Source organism: Halichoerus grypus, chromosome X (genome assembly GCF_964656455.1).
Source record: "Halichoerus grypus chromosome X, mHalGry1.hap1.1, whole genome shotgun sequence".
In the NCBI taxonomy this organism is placed as follows: Eukaryota; Metazoa; Chordata; class Mammalia; order Carnivora; family Phocidae; genus Halichoerus; species Halichoerus grypus.
This window is the reverse complement of record NC_135727.1, coordinates 13174159-13195471: the sequence shown is the minus strand read 5'-3', so window position 1 is coordinate 13195471 and position 21313 is coordinate 13174159. Positions and strand designations below refer to the sequence as shown.

The 21313-nt window shown below is 40.4% G+C and overlaps 1 protein-coding gene and 1 non-coding gene across 9 annotated transcripts in view; one reads left to right on the top strand and one right to left on the bottom strand.

Annotated features, from left to right (window-relative positions):
* ATP11C (ATPase phospholipid transporting 11C (ATP11C blood group)) overlaps positions 1–21313 on the bottom strand; it is a 174336-nt gene that overhangs the window by 130997 nt on the left and 22026 nt on the right. The gene's annotated exons all lie outside the window — the stretch shown is intronic.
* Positions 9012–9136, top strand: LOC144380659 (U6atac minor spliceosomal RNA). Its single transcript, XR_013444881.1, has one exon. It is a non-coding gene; the product is annotated as a U6atac minor spliceosomal RNA (small nuclear RNA).

Sequence of the window (21313 nt, the reverse complement as noted above, 5' to 3'; positions counted from 1 at the left end):
GCTCAGCCGGTTAAGTGTCGGCCTTCGGCTCAGGTCGTGGTCCCAGAGTCCTGGGATCGAGCCCCGCGTCGGGCTCCCTGCTCAGCGGGAAGCCTGCTTCTCCCTCTCCCACTCCCTCTGCTTGTGTTCCCTCTCTTGCTGTGTGTCTCTGTCAAATAAATAAAATCTTTAAAAAAAAAAAGAAGAAATCTAAGCTGCAAGTGATAACACATTTGCATCCAGAGCTTTACAGCAGGAATAATATTACGTATCTCAAACGGCACTTTTAAACAGCACCTAGCATTTACTACAACTTAAAAATGTTAGCTGCTGTTATTGCTGTCAGTTTTAAGAGAAACTTACATGCAATAAAGTTTAACACAACCAAACATTCTAGATCAATCGTGGTAATTTACTGAAATGGAAAGTTGACTTTAAAAACCAAAATGCACTAAGAGAGTTCTTTAAAACAAGAAATGCTAGCAGGTGAGCACTGACCTATCTACAGACATACCAACAAGAGAAAACACACACACACACACACCCCACCCCCCACCCCCCCAACATCGTGCATCTGTGTTCCTCTCTGCCCATCTGCCCGAGACCAGCACCAGCAAGGGCTTGAGGCTCTGCTGCTGCTGTCCCAGACAATTCCTCCAGGGTCCCTGGTCTGGGTTTCTGTAAGGCCCATGGCCCATGTGTGGTTATCAACTATTAAACCATTCCTGGGGGCACCTGGGTGGCTCAGTTGGTTAAGCTGTGTCTGACTTCAGCTGAGGTCATGATCCCAGGGTCCTGGGATCAAGCCCCATGTTGGGATCCATGCTCAGCAGGGAGCCTGCTTCTCCCTCTGACCACACCACTCCCTCCTCGTGTGTGCTCTGTCTCTCAAAGAAATAAATAAAAGCTTTTATTTATTTTTTTAAAGATTTTATTTATTTGACAGAGAGAGACACCCAGATGCCCCAAATAAAAGCTTATAAAAAATAAAAAAAAAACCATTCCTCTACTGACATTCTTAATGTCATTGTTTAATTGTTTATACTTGGATTTCCTTTTAGCACCTCAAACGGAAGTTAATAGCAATTAACATTAATACTGGGAGCACCTGGGTGGCTCAGTTGGTGGAACATCTGCCTTCAGCTCAGGTCATGATCCCAAAGGTCCTGGGATCGAGCCCCACATCAGGCTCCCTGCTCAGCGGGGAGCCTGCTTCTCCCTCTGCCTGCCACTCCCCCTGCTTGTGCTGTGTCAAATAAATAAAAAAATTTTAAAAAAGAAAAAAAATTAATGACTGATATCATTTTAAAAGACACAACTTATCACCTTGCCAAGCACAGGCTGTATCCTTTGTGGTGATAACAACCTTTAAGGCGGCAGCCATAGGATAAATAATACCTGTGGCTGAGAAGATCCACAGGTCAATACAAGAGCAATCTCCTTATTTGTGGCTCAATGAGAACCACTGACCAGGCTGCGGCCCATTAACCACAAGCTAAACACACCTAATGACAGTACAGCTGACAGAGTCCTGAACAGAAGCAATAAAGAAGTTAAAGAACTGACCAGAATCCAGGAAGATAATAGGTAACACACTTCCACAAACAAGCATGTGCCACAGACGTTTTGCAAAAGCCCACTGTGTTGCAACTGGGAACATATTATCTTTCTTATCAAGAGGTAACACAGACCAGTAAAAAGAACAAGAGTTATACATTTATAGTCAGGCTGCTTGGGTTTGAACCCTAGCTTTACCCCTTGAAAGCTTTAGGACTTTCCCTTGTTTTAACTTTCCTAAGCTTCAGTTTCCACTGAAAATATGGAGGGGAGTCAGGATATAATGCACATACAGGTCTTGGCACAGTGCCTGACACAGAGCTGGTGCTCAATAATTACTAGTTGTTACCATGGAAACAATAAAAATGGTAAGTAGCCAGAAAAACCCAAAAAAGGCCTATTTTACCAATAATGTGGGCAAAAAGCAAACACTAAGAAAGAAAAAAAATGGTAAAACCAAATACTGGAAATATTTGTTACTAACAAAATAAAATCAAATTTTCTTAAATGTGTTAACAGGAATACTTAAGGAAAAGCAAGCTTGATCATATGATAAAAGTATATGATTTCTGTGTCACTTCTGAAGAAAACAGGACACCCTGAAAGAGCTTTAAAGATTAGCTGCATAGATTCATTCATTCAACATTGAGAATTTACTATACACTAATCAATGTTAGGTACCAGAGACAATGATAAATGGTAAAAACAGAAGTATGTGTAAAATGCTACAATGGGCACAGAGCACAGAAGTGGAAGGGATTCATTCTGGCCCAGGTATGTCCGAGAGGGGAGACTCAGGACAGCTTCATAGAAGAAATGACATTTGAGTTGGCTCCAGGACTTCAGGGAATGGGAAGAAAGAGAACTTCAGAAAGAGGGAAGAGCAGGAGCAAATACCTAGAAGATATCTGGCAAACCCCTAGAGGCATCTGAGTTACCTGGGAGCCTGCAAATAATCCAGTATTGCCAGAGACTAGGCTATTGGGAAAGAAGGAGTCATGGAAAGGAGGCTCCACGGAAGGCCTGAGAGAACCTGAGAGGAATTTCAGTACCCTTAGGTTTTAGCATAGAGGTAATCGAATAGGGCAAGACCGATGTTTTTTAAAAAACCACCTCTTGGGCGCCTGGGTGGCTCAGTCGTTAAGCGTCTGCCTTCGGCTCAGGTCATGATCCCAGGGTCCTGGGATCGAGTCCCACATCGGGCTCCCTGCTCGGCAGGAAGCCCGCTTCTCCCTCTCCCACTCCCCCTGCTTGTGTTCCTGCTCTCGCTGTCTCTCTGTCAAATAAATAAATAAAATCTTTAAAAAAAAAAAAATTAAAAAACAACCTCTTGATAAAGAAATGCAAGAAAATAACTACTTTAAAAGTCAGGATAAGGGCGCTTGGGTGGCTCAGTTGATTAAGTATCTGCCTCCTGGTTTTGGCTCAGGTCATGATCTCAGGGTCATGAGATGGAGCCCTGCCTCGGGCTCCACACTGGTCTGCTTGAGAATTTTTCTCCTTCTACCCCTCCCCGCACTTTGAGAGCTCTCTCTCAAAATAAGTAAATAAAATCTTAAAAAAAAAAAGTCAGGATCACAGTTATTTTGGATGGAGGATGAGTTTATGATTGGGATGGGGCACCTGGAGGGACTTCTGGGCTGGCTTCAAGATTCTATTTTTTTGATCTGGATGGAGATTTTAAGTATGCTTACCTTGTAATATTGTATTAAGTTACATATTTGGTTGTTTGGTTTTCTGAACCCTCGTATAATTTTATTAAAAAGCTGAAAAAGCAAACACCCTCTTGTGACACTACAGTCAGACTGGGGAAAAGAGGGAACTAGAAGGAAGATAAGGAAAGAAGGTATTGCCTCTACATAAAAGATGAAGAGGGTCAGGGGAAGGACAGTGGGAGTGAGGAGGCGATACATCTTAAGAGTTGACTGCCAGAGGCTTAGAGAAGAGATAAATAAGTTCAGATTTGGACATATTGATACCTTTGGGACTTTGACGACTACTTTCCTCCCTTTTAAATTTATGGCTTTCCTTTGCCCTGGTACACATCTATTGATAGTAATATTCGATTCCCTATCACTCATAATTCATTTCGATTCATATTTTTGGCTTTCAAGTAGAAAAGACAGGAGTAGTTCTTGATGTAATGGCAAGATGTGGAAGAAAGGAGGAAGATGGTTAAGAGAGGAAAAAATGAAACAAGACGAAACCAGAGAGTGAGACAAACCGTAAGAGACTCAATCTCAGGAAACAAACTGAGGGTTGCTGGAGTGGAGGGGGGTGGGAGGATGGGGTGGCTGGGTGATGGACATTGGGGAGGGTATGTGTTGTGGTGAGTGCTGTGTGTTGTGTAAGACTGGTGAATCACAGACCTGTACCCCTGAAACAAATAATACATTATATGTTAACAACAACAAAAAAATCTATTTTCTGGGGGGGAAAAAAAGAGAGAGAGAGAGAGATGTGTATAGACACACATAAAGGAGAAGCTCTTTGGTGAAATTAACAACCAGTAGTAATGAAAGACAGAGTAAATGAGTAACATCCCAAGTGAACTATTCTACTAAAATGGAAAAGCTATGTAAGGCAAAGGCTAGTAGGTCAAAGCTTCCCAACCACATCAATAAACACCAGGGAAGGGAATGCACCATGCAGCCATCTTTTTTTTCACATGTCTGGGACACAGGAGTTATCGGTACCTCAAGAATTACAATAGAAATTTGAAGGGGAGAGAGACAGGTCAATGAGAAAAAGAAGAAGTATTCCACAGCAGGTCAGAGTACAAGGTAGGAGCAAGTGGCTTTGCTTATATGTAAGCCAAAATGAACTGTCCTCACTTGAGAGAAGAGATGGATATCAGCAACTGTGTTAGATTAATTACTCTAGAGTCCCTTGCTGCTTTATCACAGAACAGGCACTCACCAAATGCATGAAAAACCAACTTGGATAATACTCATAGAGAAATATTAAGATTTTGCCCTCAGACCCCTGCTTCTACTGCATAATCATAATAAAACCTAGCTACCATTTATTGGAGAAATACTCTATGTTAAGCACAGTCTAAGCCCTTAGCATGAATTACCTGGTTGAATCCTAACAGCAAGCCCGTGATGGAGGTGCCATTATTCACCTCCAGACTGCAGGTAAGAAACCTGCATCCCTTCAAGTGGAAACTCTGGAGAAATAAGACATGAGGGAGAATGCATAGGACAGACACAGACCTGGGCAAAAAGGAGCATCTGCTTCATACATGCTCCAACCCAGGGCACCAGGGTAGACCATTACATAGGGATAAGGGGCTAAATCTCTAGTTGCTGGTAGTGATTTTGTAGGACCTTCTCTTCAGCATGTCTCTTTCCTCTGGCAGTATGTGCTGGTGGCAGGCTGTTAGTGGTACTGAGATTTGGGATCCTGGCCAGCTGTTTCTTTCCATCAGAAATATGACCAACATCTGGCAGTCAGCAAACGTCAAGATGAATGAGTCTCCACTAATTCATACATTACTAAACTGGAGTGTCAAAACTGGTCAAATTCCATTACAGAATTACAGTTCAGCTGCAATGAATACTAAATACATATGAGCCATTGGGTGGGAATTTGAAATCTCTTTGCTCTATGGAAATTTCTATTCTGGTAGTAGTTGTATGAGATTTGATCTTTATCGCACTTTTCCTGGCAGCAGTAAAATTCCATTTCCATCAACTGTTTCCTCTCAGGAAAGAAGTCTCTCAGGAAATATTCAAAACATTGTTCTCAACAAAGTTCTCAAATATGAATCATTTTCAAGTGCCAGGAAGATACTCCTTCCCCCAATGTTTTGCATCATAATATACTTTCCCTAAAATGATGGTTTTTGGACACATTTGCAAAGAAGAAAAAGGCAGAATAAGTTCTTCATTCTTCTCCCGATATGGCTTTGCTCAAGCAGTTCACTTTGCCTCAACTTATCTTCTCCTTTAGATCTGTTCGTCCAAGTCCTACCAATTCATTCATTCAACAATTATTTCCTGAGCACCTACTAGTTTTTTTGGTCCCATAATACGTGGTAGGGGTTCAAATAAGTGTATTAGGAATCAACCAGGCAGAAATTAGGGGACGGTCATTATAGGCAGTGAGGACCATCATGTGACCTGCTGAGAATTTCCTTCAAGGAGAAGTTCCCTAGAAGAGGAAACATTTAAAGCTGGCCTTTTAAGGACACGTGAGAGGAGTAAGATGGAAGAAAGGCATTTCTGGAGGCTAAGAGGAAGGCCTCTAATTACAGGGAGCACAACTGAGCTGCTGCATCAGAAATTCATCCTAATGTCTGTGCTGAAGCTATACTTCCAATGGGCTGCACCTGACCCATGAGTGAAGACAGCAGGGGTAGGACTCCACTGACCTGGATTACCCAAAGGTTTTTCTGAACCTTCCTTCAACTGCACAGCAGCCTAGAAATCTTCTAAGCTACTCTCTCTTCTCTTCACTAGGGGTCAGACTTGCATCATGAACTAATGGCACTCCCATCCTTCCCGTCTCCCTCCTCGTGGTCTCACACAGGTGGTGGTTTCCCTTAATAAAATCAATTTCTGCTTCTCAGAGGACCCAGACTAACACAGCATTCTCCAGAGCGCCCAGCATGAGTAGACACTCAGAGGCATGAGAAATCATGAGCTGCTCTGAGTATCCCAAGGAGTGGTATGTGCCTGGGGCTTGCTGTGGAGGTGTGGGTACAGAGGGCGAATAGTCTGGGCCAAATCAGAGAAGGCTTTGTATGTCTGATAAGAAACTTGGCACAAGGTCCTCTGGGAGACAGGGAACCACCAGAAAGTTTTAAGCAGGGAAAGGGTATGTGTTTTCAAAAGATTGTTCTACTGGCAGAATGGAAGATGGACTAGAGGAAGAATAATATGGAAACATCTTTGTGTACGCTTCCATCTTGTCTGCTAGCTTGTGAAGTCCTAATGGGTGGAATAATACTTTTTTAAATTTTGTTTTAATCTCTATGCCCCTGTAATGATTAGAATAGTGTTTAACACAAAGCAGCTACTCAAGAGGCCCCAGCAAATCTATCAGGCTGGGCCTCACCTTACTGCCCAACATTTTAAATTAAACCACCTTTCAAAAGTTTAATGACCAGCCTTTGAACATTGCTGCTGGGACACTGGAACTCTGTCTATCCAATCTAGAAAAAAGAGTTACATGTATGAAGGGTAGAAGTTACTCCCCAAACTTTATCCTCCACTAATTAGTTATTTCATGAACTCTCTTTGAAGCCCGGCATATAATCACATTTGTTGATCCTAATTGTAAGGACAAAGGTCATTAGATATTTAGTTTTTGAATGTTTACCAGGTCAATGAAGTTTAGCGTCACATCAGGATCAAGGCCCAGAGGTCTTATGCAAAGAACACTGAACAAAAATCAGAACTGGGTCCTGGATACTGGTACAATATTTAATAGTGATCTTTGAGAAAACATATTGCTAAGGTCTGTTTTTTTTTCATCATAAAGGAGAAGTAAGACCTACCTTAATTTATAAGGTGAAAATTAAATTAGAAGATGTGGTCAGTGTGCTTTGAAAACAGTGTATGCAAAATATTGTATTGTCACTAATTTGTTAGCATGGTAAATCTCAAGTTAGGAGTTCTTACCCCCCACACCCCAAACAAACATAAGGGCAGTGGGAGGAGCCTTTTAAAGATGATGAATATGTACATTACCCTGACTGTGGTGATGATTTCAAGGGTGTATGCATATGTTCAGAACCCATCAAATTGTGTACATTAAATATGCACGGTATTTTGTATAATGATCACAGTTCAATAAACCTGTTTTAAAAAGACTAATGATTACCAATTCTGATTTACAACACCACCAAGCAATGGTGTGATATTATACAAAAATTCCCAAAATACAATAGATTGTCCTTTACTTTCACCTGTCAAACAGCACACTTTTAGTTGGAAGGGTACTGCTAGGAAATCAAATAACAATGAGAATCAGTTCCCAGAAGCTATGGATTGCTGGAGCTGGAGCCAGAGTTGGAGCCAACAGCCCTCCTGAGGTCCTAGACACTGAAAGGTCATTTGACGATGGCCTGATGCCCTTTCTTAGACTTAGCCATTTTTCTCATTGTTACCTCCCTGATTTGACTGAAGAAAACACAGCTCTTGGGCCCTACTTGTGATAATCAAAACAACCTTACTGAAAAAAGGAATCATTATCTTCAGTCTGAAGTGACTTGTGTAAGTTAGAGAAGTGAGTTTCAATGACTCAGAAATGGTCAGACCTGCATGAGCCAAGGGACTAGAGCTAGCTATCCATGGTTGGTTGCCCATGTAAAATGAAAATGGCATCTCTAGTCCTCCTGGCTGAGACAATCACTTCTAGACCACACAAAGACCTACACAAGCACAGAAGTGTGCACATACTCATTTCCAGAGCCTAAAGCATTCAGCTGTACCTTTTAAGCCTTCCAAATCTGCAAAATGATTTAGTAAATTGGTATTGTTTTGACTTAGGGAGGAGGTAGGTAAAAAGTACAGGAAATTAAGTCCATTTTTATAAAAAGGAACTTGCTCTAGGCTATTTTGATAAAAGAACTAAATAAACTACAGAAATCATCCTAAGTCCCATTTGGCATTTTCCAAACCCAAATTAATTATTTCCAGTTATAAAATGCATTTCATGGTAAGAAATTAATAATAATGATAGTAATAGATACCACTATATTGAGCACATTCTATGTGCAAGGCACTTTACAAATATCATCTGTATTCCTCACAACAACCTGTGCTAACAGTTTATATTTCAGATTTTTTAAAAGATTTGAGAGAGAGAGTGAGAGCGAGCGAGCACGTGTGTGAGTGGGAGGGAGGAGCAGAGGGAGAGAATCTCCAGCAGACTCCCCTGCTGATCACGGAGCCCAGTGCAGGGCTTGATCCCAGGACCCGAAGATCATGACCTGAGCCGAAATCAAGAGTTGGATGCCTAACCAACTGAGCCACTCAGGTGCCTCTACATTTCAGATTAAAAAAAAAAAGAGTCTCAGGGAGACAAATGTGCCACAAATCAAGTAAATAACAGAACAGAGATATAAAACCAAGATATCTAAGAGCCCAGATTTTCAAATGGCAATAAAGGGTGGTAGAACATTTCTCCCTTTCCTAATCTCACTCTCTCTCCCACCCTCCCTTGTCTCTGTCCCCCTGCAACACCCCCTACACATACATTCATTACCAGAGAGAGGCAATATAATCTAGTGGGCTGACAGGGGTTTTACCAAACAAACCTGCATTTAAGTTCTGACTAACCATTTACTGCAAGACTTCAGTGGTACAAAATATTTGTTGGACCTCAATTTCCCATTAAATAAGGTTAAATTAAATAAATGTACTCATTGCCCAGTACAAAGACACTTGCTATATTTGTTGCCCATCCCCTTGTTCTTTTGATAGCTTAAAGACCAAATGAAGATGAAGAAAAGCGCTCTACCTATATTACATTATAGGTAAGGTTAGAACTTCCCTTAATAAAGATGGAGGTGGTTCTAGTGACCTATAAAACACACGTATCATTAAGGAATTGCCAACAACTTTGTGGCATCTAACTACGATTTTTATCTATAAAATGTAAGAGAATAGTATATAATGGTCACATGGGATTTAGTCTAGAAAAGCAAGGTTGGTTCAACATTCATAACTCAAGCAATGCCACTGACAATATCAACAAAGGAAGAAAATTCATACAATTTTTATATAGATGCAGAAAAAGTATGACATTTGTTCAACAGCCATTCATGATTTTTAAAAATACTCAGTTAACTAGAAATGAAAGGTAACTTCCTCAGCCTAATAAAAAATATCTATGAAAAAACCTACAGGGTCGCCTGGGTGGTTCAGTCGGTTAAGTGTCTGCCTTTGGCTCAGGTCATGATCCCAGAGTCCTGGGATTGAGTCCCACACTGGGCTCCTTGCTCAGCGGGGGAGCCTGCTTCTCCCTCTGCCTGCCGCTTCCCCTGCTTGTGCTCTCTCTCTCTTTCTGACAAATAAATGAATAAAATCTTAAAAAAAAAAAGGAAAAAACCTACAGCTACCTCCTACTTAATGGTGTTAAGACTGAATGATTTCCCTCTAAGATCAGGAACAATGCAGCAACCACACTTACCACTTATATTCAACATCATACTGGATAGAAGTCCTAGCTAATGCAGTAAGGCACAGAAAAAAATAAAGATAAAATTGGAGAGGAGAAACAAAACCGTCTTTACTCACAGAAAACATAACAATCTAATAAAATCCAAAAGAACCTACAAAAAACTACTAGATCTAGTAAGTGACATTACCAAGGTTGGAAAATATAAGATCACTATACAAAACTGAGTTTTGTTTTTATACATAGCAGTGAATAAATGGGGACTGAAGTTTTTAAAAGCACCATTTGCTCTATAGCACCAATAAAAGATGCAATACTCCAGGATCAATGTAACAAAGTACTGTAAGATTTATATGTTGAAAACTACAAAAAACATTGATGAGAGAAATCAAGGGGCACCTGGGTGGCTCAGTCGTTAAGCGTCTGCCTTCGGCTCAGGTCATGATCCCAGGGTCCTGGGATCGAGCCTTGCATCAGGCTCCCTGCTCCACGAGAAGCCTGCTTCTCCCTCTCCCACTCCCCCTGCTTGTATTCCCTCTCTCACTGTGTCTCTCTCTGTCAAATAAATAAATCTTAAAAAAAAAAAAAAAAAGAAATCAAGATACAAGTAGTTAGTTACATGTTCATGGATCAGAGGACTCAATATTATCAATATTGCAATTCTCTCTCTGGGCGCCTGGGTGGCTCAGTCGTTAAGCGTCTGCCTTCGGCTCAGGTCATGATCCCAGGGTCCTGGGATCGAGCCCCACATCGGGCTCCCTGCTCCGCGGGAAGCCTGCTTCTCCCTCTCCTACTCCTGCTGCTTGTGTTCCTGCTCTCACTATGTCTCTGTCAAATAAATAAAATCTTTAAAAAAAAAAATATTGCAATTCTCTCCAAAATTCATCTATAGATTCAATTCAACTCCAACTCAGTATTCAATTCAACACTCAATCAAATCCAAGCAACCTTTTTGAAGAAATTTACAAGGTGATTCTAAAAGTTATATGGAAAAACAAATAATCTAGGACAACCAAAGCAGTTTTGAAAAAGAAGAAAGTTGGAGGACTCAAACCCACTGATTTCAAGACTATTAAGCTACCACTATTCAAAACAGTGTGATATTGGCAAAAGAATAAACACATAGATCAATGGAGCAGAGCAGACAGTCCAGAAATTGATCCACCCATATACAGTCAATTGATTTTTGACAAAAATGCCAACTTAATTCAATAGACAAAGGACAGTCTTAGTCTTTCAATAAATAATGATGGAACAATGGGGTATATTTATATTTCAGTGAACCTCAACCCAAACCTCACTCTATACATGCAACTTGAAATTGATCATAGACTAAAATGTAAACCCTAAAGCTAAAAAACTTCTAGAAAAAAACTGAAGCAAATCTTCATGATCTTACATCTAGTAATTATGTACAGAACAGAAGAAACACAAACCATAAAAGAAAAAAATTGATCATTTGAATTTCATCAAAATTTACAACTTTTGCTCTTTGAAAGACAGTAAGAAAATAAAAAACAGACAAGCCATAGACTGGGAAAAATATTTGGAAAACAAATGTGATAAAGGGCTGATAACCAGAATATATAAAGAGCCCTTAAAACTGTGTTAAAAAAAACTTGCCCAATTAAAAACAATTAATAAACACTTGCTCGAAATCATTAGTCATTAGGAAAAATGTGGAATTACAAAAAGATATCACTAGCTATCTACTAGGATGTCTAAAATTGAAATAGATATACAATAACGATGGTGTCAAGGATATGGAGCAACTGGAACCTTACATTGCTGAGAGCAATCAGCAACAGTACATTTGACATTTCCTTATAAAGTTAAAAACACACTTTCTAAAACCCAGGGATCCCACTCCTTGGTATTTACCTAAGAGAAATAAAGACATATATCCACATAAAAACCTGAATATAAATGTTTATAGCAACTTTATTCATAATATAAAAAATTTAAATTATCCAAATGTCCATCATGGTGAACGGATAAACAAATTTTGATACATTCATATAATGGAATTCTACTTAGCAATAAAAGGCAGCAAACTATGGATAAATGCAACAACATGGATGACTCAAAAGCATTATGTTAGGTGCACCTGGGTGGCTCAGTTGGTTAAGTGTCCAACTCTTTTTTTTTTTTTTTTTAAGTGTCCAACTCTTGATTTCAGCTCAGGTCATGATCTCAGAGTCGTGGGATCGAGCCCCATGTTGGGCTCCACGCTCAGCAGGGAGTTGGCTTAGGATTTTTTTCCTTCCCTCTCCCTCTGTCTCTGCCCCTCCCCTTGCTCACACTTGCTCGCTCTCTCTCTAAATAAATAAAATCTTTTTTAAAAAAGCATTATGTTAAGTGAAATAAGCAAACTCAAAGACTACACATTTTGATCCCATTTATATGAAATTCTAGAAATGACAAAACTATTATAGAGACAGAAATAAGAGCAGTAGTTGGCCATATAGGGAGGGGGTTAACTACAAAGGAGCATGAAGGAATATTTTGGGTGACAGAAAATTCTATTATCTTGATTTCAGTGGTGGCACAACCTATAGAATTTTGTCAATATTCATAGATTCTAAATACCTAACAAGGGTGAATTTTACCGAATGTAAATTATGTCTCAATAATCCAGAAAAACAAAACAAAAATGCATACCACCTCAGAAATGGCCATCTATTTTAGGCAGAGATCTACAACTAGTCAGAATGAAAAGTGCTGAGTTTTGATCATAAGTTTAAGAATCATGATTAAAGGCCAGAAAGACAGGGAAGGCTCACAAGGATCATGACAGTTCTGTCTGTGTCTCTTTCACTGCTCATTGATATGTAAAAAAGGGCTCGGTTAGGAAGTTGATTAATGCATAATTTAGGACTAAAATACCCCATTTGCTATTTATTTGAAACAAATCAACTTAAAATGATAAATGGCCACTAACTGTCCTTACCAACTGCTTGAGTTTGTAGAGGACTCACTTAAAACGATTGCTTGAGGAGACAGGAATGTTAAAGTACTAATTTTCATTTTACAACTGTTCTGATTTACAAGAGCAGGGAAGAAGCATTTTCATTCTATGCAATTTCTTTGTCTTGATTTGAATTTTTTAGACTCACAGAAGCTTATCTTGGCAGCAAAGGCTGCAGGGTGCAAGAAGGTGAAGAGTTGCACCAAACCCCCCAAAGGGCCTTTCTCCCTGTTTGACAAGTTATTCAGTGATAGTTGCAGGCAGGTGTCTAGTAGCGGATAAACCAGCGTGCAAGGTCCTGGGTTTGCAGGGAGCTCCTGTCAAAACAGTGGTAGGAGTCTTGTAAGCAAGCATTCTCAGAACCCAAGACAGACCTAAACTGAAAAATAAACTGCTGGTGGTTACAAGCTACTCTAGACCAGGAATTGATCTCTGTTTTCAGCCTGACCAGAGCCTGTGCCAGAATGGGCAGCCAGGAAATATTTGTTGGATGAACAAATGAGTGAAGAAATGATTTATTCCTCCTTGTACACCATTTTCTCTCAGCTCTCAGTGCCCCAGAGTTCACCAAGAAGACAAGACTGGCAGTCGATCCAGGTAGCAGGAACAGCATATATGACAGAAAGGTAAGTAAGCATGATATAGCCAGGAAACTGCGCGAAGTTCTGGGGCACTGAGAATCTGGTGAAAATGGTGTAGATGAGACCAGAGGTAGGCATGAACCAGAAAGGCTGAGGTTTTGTAAGTTGTGCCAAAGAGTTAGATGTCAGTTTGAAGGGGAGACAGTGTGAAGCCTATTAACAGAGGAGTAACAAACCAAGATTTGCATTTAGAAAGATGATTCCAAGGGCAAGTCAAGGATAGACAGAGGCAGAAGGTAGAAGCAGAGGCATTCCCCCCCTTTCTTTTTTAGGTAGTTGAAAAACTGGTGGATCAGAAAGATGGTATTAATTGAGGCAGCAGAAAGAGGCCCTTCACAAACCAAACCTTCAGTCATGCAGAAGAAATGACCCAGTCTCCTACCCATGGTATATCTCTAGTTAGTGATCGCGATTGCTTATTTCTCTATACCCCACTACAGTAGCATTTCCCGAAGGACAGGAATGGTGATACACACAAACATACACATACACATACACACACACACACACACACACACACACACACACTTCCAGTGCTTGGCTAACAATAGATGTTTTAGTAACTGTGTTGGCTGACTGAATGAATGAGTAAATGAATGAATGAATGAACGGATAGTTTGGGCCCAAGAAACCATTAGAGAGCTTCTGTAAAATGTCACTGATGGGTTATTTTGGAAGTTGATAAGCTACCCATTACATGGAAAGTTGAACTGGATACCTTTGGAAGTCTCTTCCAATGTAAGGATTTTAGGATTCAAGGCCACTCCCCTGTGAAAGTAACAAATGGCTGAAAAGGGGCTATGTGAGATGTTCTAAAGAAAGCTAAAAAATTGGTCCAATAAAAAATGTCAAGGGGTGAGTTTGTTATATCAGGAAATAAATAAAACAGCTAAAAGCTGACAGATTTTTTTGGGGTGCCTGGGTGGCTCAGTTGGTTAAGAATCTGCCTTTGGCTCGGGTCATGATCTCAGGGTCCTGGGATCAAGCCCCATGTTGTCGGGCTCTTGGCTCAGCGGGGAGTCTGCTTCTCCCTCTCCCTCTGCACCTCCCCCTGCTCATCTCTCTCTCAAATAAATAAAAATCTTGAAATAAAATAAAATGAAATAAAAGCTGACAGATTTTTTTTTATAAAGGTCCTAGAGAAAGAAAACAACTGATTGTCATAATTAAGCTTCTGAAGGCAGGCAGTATGGTACACATCAGGCCCCTCCACATTAAAGGGAGGGGATATCAGGTGCTTGGAGTGTAAACCCAAAAGCAAGATCTAGAAGGAAATCGAAGTAGGCAAGAGTGCCTAATTAGAAAAGGAGAGCAGGCAGCAATAGGCAGAGGTCCACGTAGGTGAGCAGTGAGCACCAGGATACTGAGCAAGGAGAAAGCAGACAGAAGATGACAATAGGGAAAATATGGTAAAAAGCAATTAGTAAGCATCAACATCACCATCAATGTTCAGCAAAGTCCCAATGACAGGCATGGGTCTAGGCAAAGCTTAAGTTCCCAAGAGGCCTGGCTAAAAGAAAGCACATTCCTACCCTGGGGTACCGAGCACTGTACCCAGATTAGGACTTCACAGGGGTGAAACAGAAGAGGGCCCAGTTTCTGGCACAGAAATACAAATCCAGTCTTAATCACAAGGAACTAAGCAAGAGAAGTCTTACAAAAACCTAAGCACACAAAGTCAGAATGAGACTAGCAGACATGCTGACCTGCTGAGCTAAGCAGCTTAAGGTTCCTGAAATTCTCCTCAACTCAGGACAGGCTGGGGCCCAAAGCCTGGTTCAGGGCTGACCTGTCCCAACTCTGTCCACCGGAGAGCTGTGAAGACATGGAAGTCAGCAGGGATCAGAGCCTTCCCAACATCAGACAGCATGAAGGCCATGAGCAGAAAATAACAATGAAAGAGAGAGACAGTAAGGAAGAGTAATACAGAATTCCGATTTTAGACATCTCTTCTCTGTCCATCTTCTCCACCCACCACACTTCCCTAATCCAGAATACATTTTTTTTTAAGATTTTATTTACTTGACAGGGCGAGACAGAGAGAGTACGAGTAGGCAGAGCGGCAGGCAGAGGGAGAGGGAGAAGCAGGCTCTCCGCTGAGCAGGGAGCCCAATGTGGGGCTCGATCCCAGGACCCTGGGATCATGACCTGAGCCAAAGGCAGACGCTTTAACCAACTGAGCCACCCAGGCGCCGCCAGAATACATTTCTTAAAAAGCTCTATGGCCCATAGCTATTACCCGGAAATCTATTCATTTTTATATCTGTGGCCATACCTAGAAAAAATAATTATTAGCCATCAGTTCCTTGGTCAGGACCCATGTCCCCAACTGCATATACAATGTTTTGTGGGAAGATTCCCACTACATTTTTCCCTAATGTACCATATCATGATCATGGAGGATCATGAATGTATAATTGAGGGGACAGTCCATATTGCTATTCCTTTCCATTCCAAAACTCAGACTTACACATTCGTAAGGGGTTTAAGCAATGCTCTGGCCTATCTACTCTCACTGTAAAGATGAAAGTCTGAGGGCCACTGAGGAAAGTTACACAAAAAACTACCTCAAAAATTACACAACAAACTAGTGGCAGAGCCAGCGATACTATCCAGATGCCTTTGCTCCTTCCATGTTTGCCGTGTCAACAAATCTGGTAGAGATGCCAGTCATTAGGAAGCAAAACTGAGTTAAATGCATTCACTTCTAATTTTTAACCCTTTGCACTGAGCTCACACATAGCCCAACAGAAAATCTCTTTCCATCTGCACAGACATTCTTTGATACACTGACAGAATGGAAATCCACTAGAGGTTACACAATTTAGATTATCCAACTCGAAAGCAAGAGAAAGCCTCAAGCAACACCATCTGATTATGAGATTTTGCTGCTTTGGAGAATTAATCAAATTCATCCTAGAGGCTCATCTGCTGCGTGACACACTCATTCCTTGATATCGACACTCCCTAACAAATTTCAACACAAGATGTGCTGGTGACTTCTTTTCCAAGTACTTTCTGATCTTCATCTGTTACTATGACTAGCATTTGAAGAAATGTAAATAAGCAGGAGGTTGCTTGATCCCTAATATCTATATAATCCTTTGTACTTATATGAAAAGCTGGGGAGACAGAAAGGGTCTCATTTACAGGTATACTTTTCACTGTTATTTCTGAATATAAAATAAATGAAAAGAGAAGGTGAGAAAGTCTAATAACTGGCAAATCATGAATAACTGAGTTGGTATAACATTTGAAGAATGTGACTTAAATTATTTAACCACACTCATCTGTAATCAAATAGAATTTTGTTGAAAAACTTGGTATATTTAGAAAAGCTAAACAAATATACAGGGCACACCAAAAACTTAACCTTGACCAACTTTCGTTACCTACAAAGTACAGGCTGTTCCTTAAGTATGGTTTATTTTTCCAATGAGTGGGCCTTGAATACAAAACCCTAAAATTCACCTAAAACCGCATTTTCTTTAACTCACAATAACTTCTGTTGAATAAATAAGTGAAATGAACCATATTAATCTCCAGAATCACCGAGGTAAGAAAATCAATAAAAACCTCTGTTTTAAAAAAGAGTATCTTTACAGTGAAGAAACTTGACAAACACTGCTCCAGCCAGGTGATCAAGTTCATACCATCAGTGGTAAGTCATGCTGGTACTATACATGGTGGATATGATGCGATGAGAACAGCCCTTTACTTCTCTAGTCTTCTTTATAAAAAGCCATAACCCATGTCTTACCTTGAGGAAAACATTAGACAAATCTTAACTGAGGGATATTCTACAAAATCCCTAATCACTACTCTTCAAAACTGTCAACATCATCAAAACCAAGGAAAGTCTGAGAAACTGTCACAGCTAAGAGGAGCCTAAGGAGACGTGATGACTAAATACAATATGGTATCCTAGATGCGATCCTGGAACAGAAAAAGGATATTAGGGACAAGCTAAAGAGAAAAGAAAGAAAGTATGGACTTTATATAATATCAATATTGGTTCATTAATTGTGACAAATGTACTGAACTAACTGATGTAAGATATAGGGAAATGGGGTGTGGGGCGTATATGCAAACTCCCTGTACCATCTTTGCAAATTTCCTGTAAATCTAAAACTATTCTAAAATAAAAAGTTTACTAACAGAAGTCAAAAACAAATTTTGAAAATGAGTACTGGAGGGGCGCCTGGGTGACTCAGTCGTTGAGTGTCTGCCTTCGGCTCAGGTCATGATCCCAGGGTCCTGGGACTGAGCCCCGCATCGGGCTCCTTGCTCAGCGGGGAGCCTGCTTCTCCCTCTGCCTCTGCCTGCCACTCCCCCTGCTTGTGCTCGCTCTCTGTCAAATAAATAAATAAAATCTTTAAAAAAAAAATGAGTACTGGATTCTTAAATGTAGTGAATAGCTATGATATATAAAAGATATTAGACAGTGACATTGAGCAATCAAGAGTGTAAACCTAAATATTCTTTAGCTCTCTCTTCCTTTTTGGCATCTCTCTCAAATTCAGGGAGTCCTCTTAGACCCTATTAGCATTAATAAATACATGCAGCAAAAAAAAAAAAAAAATCCCCAATTTTTTCTATTTGCCTTATGGCAAATGTGTTTTCGGTTATATGAAATATATCTAATCATACTGAGGCATTCTGCTCGTTTTTTCCTCTACTGAGGAGTCAAACGAGCATCCCAAAACTATTAATAATGTACTAAAGGTTAACTTCAGCAAAAAGCTAATTGTTTACTTTCTGTGTGCCTTTCCTTCTGGAACCATCTTTCTGAGAAGTGCTTTAAATATCTGTCAGAAGCCAAGAATATGAATTAGGGATTGGTGGGGAAAGAGGGAGTGAGGCTGCTGCAGGCCATGTTCCCGTGTAGCTGACCCTGGTCATCTGTCTTTGAGCAAGTATTATCACTTGCTTGAATTCTTTCTCCATCATCCTTTGCTCCCTCTGAATCTGGTGATTTCTAGTAATGAACTTTGTTTATGACACAAGCTGTATATTATTTGGTTTGAAGAAGCTTTGTGTTTATGTCAAGTAAAGCAATGTTCTTTTTCAAAGCTCTCAGTTAGTTCTTAAAATATCGGGACTTGCAAAAAGCACATTCAGGGTTGTTATTATCCCTTCAGATCAATAGCTCAGTCACTGCTACGATATATTAAAAAAGGAGTTAGGAAGACAAGCAAATCTTTAGAGTTGCATCTATTCTGGCAAAAGAAGCATAGTAGAGAGGCACAAACATATTAAAGACCATTTTAGCAAGTGAGTTCCTGCCAAGCAAACAAATCCTGGGCCACTCTATCTACCTAAGTGTTTTCACAGTGGTTTTAGCTAGCCGGCAATTGAATTCTAGGCACAGCTACAGGCAAACAGAGGTGTGGAGGGTGAGGAATGAGAGTGGATGTGGGCAACAGCTGGACACGGAAACATTTGCAAAACACATGAACTAACTGCCCGCAGCACAAATATTCATAAAAATATTCGTTAATTTCACATCCCTTCGCCAACTGAATACACTTCACAATTTAAATAAGCATTTGAAATATGTCAGTTGCATATACCTGTCTCTGATTAAAGTAAAACTTAAAGATACCACAAAATAATGGAGGAGATTCCACTCAGTAAGAAAGATGTTATCTGGAATCTCACATTTAAAAAACAATCTCTTGGGGCACCTGACTGGCTCAGTCAGTAAAGCATGTGACTGTTGATCTCAGGGTCATGAGTTTGAGCCCCATGTTGGGGGGTAGAGTTTACTTTAAAAAAAAATCTCTTAGGGGGCGCGCCTGGGTGACGCAGTCAGTTAAGTGGTGGACTCTTGGTTTCGGCACAGGTCACGATCTCAGAGTTGTGAGATCGAGCCCCACATGCCCTGCATCCCCCAAGTCGAGCTCCGCGCTCTGCCGGGAGTCTGCTTGAGATTCTCTCTGCCCCTCACGCTCATGCTCTCTCAAATAAATAAGTTTTTTTAAAAAAAATCTCTCAGAATATACTTAGTGTCTTATTTCCAAAGAGTTCAGTATGGAAAGGAGAAAAAATAGCAGCTTTACAGTGGCAGAACCTGGTAAACACTGCTTTAGACAAGTGATTTAAGGTCAACACCAACAGTGATTATGTTGAGGATATGTACTCTTTATATGGTGTGATGAAAATGGCACTTAACCTACCTCTCCAATCTTCCTCCCAAAACTCAATAGCCCCAGTCTAATCATAAGGAAAACAGTCAAATCCTAGTTGACAGACATAGTATAAAATACCTGACCAGTACTGCTCAAAACTGTCAACATCATCTAAACCAAGGGAAGTCTAAGAAAGTGTCACAGCCACAAGGAGTCTAAGGAGAAATGGTAACTAAACATGATGTGGTATCCTGGATAGGATCCTAGAACAGAAAGATATTAATGGAAAACTGAGGAAATATAAAGTATGGGCTTTAGTTAATAATATATCCATATTAGTTCATTAATTGTGACAAATTGGGAAACTGCATGTGGGATATATGAAAACTCTACTACCTAAGCAACTTCTGTAAATCTACAACTATTCTAAAACTAAAAGCTTTCAAAAATATTTTAAAAATCTTTTCTTGGTTATCTCCCATCCCCATTCAAATCTTGTACTTCTAACCAATTATCAGAAAGAGAATCAATGAGCCTTGGACACCTGCTGTGTGAGAAAAAAATCTGAAATTAATTTTCTATGGATCACTTAATAGTGATTCCCACCAGGTAGAAATGGTTTGTTAAAATAGTGGCCTGGAGTCAAACAAGAAGCAAATTTAAAAGGCAAGGGGCGCTTGGGTGGCTCAATTGGTGAAGCATCTGCCTTTGGCTCAGGTCATGATCTCAGGGTCCTGGGATTGAGCCCCATATCGGGCTCCACACTCAGTGGGGAGTCTGCTTCACCCTCTCCCTCTGCCCCACCCCCAGCTTGGGCGCCCATGCTCTCTCTCTCTCTCAAATAAAATCTTAAAAATATATATATATATAAAGTCAAAATCACGGATGAGTAACCTTTAACAATGCAGTCAATCCATCAGCCCCCAAATCTAAACATAGCCAAGAATATGCACATCCAAACCTTGCTAATACTTCAAAATGCTTTAAATGTAAGTCTAGAAACTACGACATCCTAAGCTTTAGCAAAAAAACTTTTGAACCTGTATAATAAACATTAAAACAATTTCAAAAACAGAGCCCCAACAGGGGAATCGTGGGCATTATCAGTTTTATGATCATTTAAAAGTAGTTTATGGCCTATTGTTGGTCAGAAACAATGTAACTTAATTTCAAAATTGGTTTAAAACAGCACTTTCTATTTTATTTAGCCGGAGTCCATCTTTAGTTAATATGCTTATAGAACACTGGTTCTCAAACATTATTATGCATCAGCATCACCTGGAGGGTTTGTTGAAACAAGGGTTGCCAGGCCCCCCACCCCAGAGGTGGTGATGCATCAGGTCTGAATCAGAGGCCTCATAACTGCATTTCTGACAGCTCCCACCGTGAGCTGCTGTCTTTTGTCAACATTCCAACATTAGAAAACCTGTGATCCTAAATAAAATCCAAAACCAAACTGAAATGATTTGGGAATTTTCTGCTCTTTTTCTTTGGCAAGAAATATTTTTTGAGCGTTTATTCCAGTGCCCAGCATTACACTAGACACTGACTCTAGATTTAGAGCAGCAAATAAGTACAAGCACACATGTCCTCTTAGATCTGGTTCTACAGGAGGAGGCAGCTAATAACCAGTTCCAAGGCTCATTATTAATCACAACTGCAGGAAGACCTACTTAAGAGAAATACAAGGGGCTATGCGACCCTGTGAGACTGGGTGGCCTGACCTCGGAGGCGGTAAGGGAAGGCTTCCTTTAGGAAGTGATGCTTGAGCTTAGTTCTGAAGGAGGAATACAAATAGGGTCTTTGGGGAGAGGGTTCCACACAGTGGGAGCAGTGTGCAGTAGGAGGGTAGAACCCTGAGGGAAGGCTGGTGTGACTGCAATGCACAAGGGAAGAGTCAGAGG